Source organism: Musca vetustissima, unplaced genomic scaffold (genome assembly GCF_032173495.1).
Source record: "Musca vetustissima isolate MV318-11 ecotype Yass unplaced genomic scaffold, APGP_CSIRO_Mvet_v1 utg8515, whole genome shotgun sequence".
In the NCBI taxonomy this organism is placed as follows: Eukaryota; Metazoa; Arthropoda; class Insecta; order Diptera; family Muscidae; genus Musca; species Musca vetustissima.
The window spans coordinates 146,172-148,202 of NW_026873755.1; positions in this window are offsets into that span (position 1 = coordinate 146,172).

Sequence of the window (2,031 nt, forward strand, 5' to 3'; positions counted from 1 at the left end):
TTCATTTTAAATAAAGAAAATAATTGCCTGAAACGGAAATCAAAGTAGCGGGAGCATGTAATCGCGTCACTTCGAATCAATCGAGCTTTATCCGCAAATGATAGATTTGAAGCATCTTCTTCAGATATGTCAATTTTGTCAACAGTTTTACAGAGAATTACTAAAAGTTCTACCCATTTAGTTTCGGCTGCAGATAATGTTATAAAAAACGTAGGAAGACCGAATTGTCTGATCATTGCAACGGCTTTCTTTTTTTCTCCTTCCCAGTGAGCTGGTGACGTTCTTATTCCTTTGAGGATGCGATAGCCGTCATCGTGTTGAATAAGACTATTCATATATGACTCGTCTAAAGCATGTCTGGCTGTAACATTTCCAGATCGCGTGTGTTTCCTCAAAGCGATTGACATAGCACTTTTAATGGTTAAAAGCTCTAGTTTTTTGTAACTATAAAGTATTTTATCTACTCTACAGCATCGTCTGTCATAACGTCGGAGTTCGGAGCGGACAATTTTTGAATAGGTTTCAGTACAGGAACGTTTTTTACCGCAATAGATAGAAACAAACGCTAACTCCTCAGAATCAACATCAATTATCATATCTATTGGCCGACGTCCTTCACCTGGAGCCATTACAACTCGTTGGTGAGGTACATTTTCAACAGCTCTACATTCCAGCATTGTTTGTTGGCCACCAGGATTAAGATTTTCCATTGCATATTCATCGACGTGCGGAATATCATCGACAGTGGCTGCAGTAGATAGCTGATTTTGGAAAATGTTTTGAATTTCTTCCCGATCTTCCTGATTAGCCACAAAAGGCACGACCTGTGAAGAATTAAAGCCTTCAAACCAACTTTCGTCAATTGTAATACCATGTTTGATATACAACTCAGTGTTAATCAAATGCCTGGCTGCATCAATTACCTTCGCTGGTCTGATTGTTTCAGTCATATAATCATGCTGATATGCCATGCGACGTTTAAGGTGTAATTGAATCACCTGAGCTTGATCGAAGTTTCTTGGCAGGGATGTTACCGTTTCACTAACGGATATCGGCACGTTGACTACTGCTCCGCGAATAGCACTTTGTCTTTCGAATCCTAGAGCAACGATTATCATGAAAGGCAATCGTGCTGTAACCAATCGTTCCTCTACCGACGTTAAGTCTTTTAGAGGACTCGGGATGTCCGGAAAGTCTAAACCGTTTGCGAGACATATATTCGGTCTTTTCCCATTCTTGATTGCTCGACTGCAGGTTTTACAAAAAGTATATACCGAGGGAAACCTTTCAGATAAATAAAATACTTCATTAATAAAATTTAAATTTGACATACCTTGTTTTTGCAATGATTCCACCTGGTGAGGAAACCATAAACCGCCACAGCATGTGCATATCCTTGTTGGTCCTTGTTTAATAACATCATTGTATCGCTGGAACTTCAGTTGATTTCGTCGTGTAATTAATCGCGCTGACTCCTCTTGCCTTTCTTCATATGAAATACTATTTCTACGCCTTCTGCTTCGTTCGGCCTGTTGCGTGTTGGCCCGAATCCTATTGCTGGGGTTTCGTCTATGGGAGTCCACTCTAGACCTAATTGACCGGTTCAAATCCTGTTGTTCGCTCCTCTGCACGATTCGCCTTTGTTGCCGTTGTAGCGTATTTCGTAAACGCTCTGTCACACGAATTTCGGGATTTTGTCGTCTTTGCGATTGCGATACTGTGTTCCTTCGTTGTTCTTCCTCGTTATATATTGGATCCCTGCGTCTATTGGCATGTTCCACAGTATTCCTTTGTTGCTCATCTTCATGATATATGGGGTCCTGGCGTCTAATAGCATGTTCGGTGGTGTTTCTAAGCCGTTCCTGATCATGAAACAGTATATCCTGGCGCCTAATAGAATGTTCGATTGTGTTCCTAAGTTGTTCCTGATCATGGTATACGGCGTTCTGTCGTCGTTGAGAATGCGCTACGGTGTCCCTTTGTTGCTCCTCTCTGCGGTACAACTCATTCTGACGTCTTATTGCATGTTCG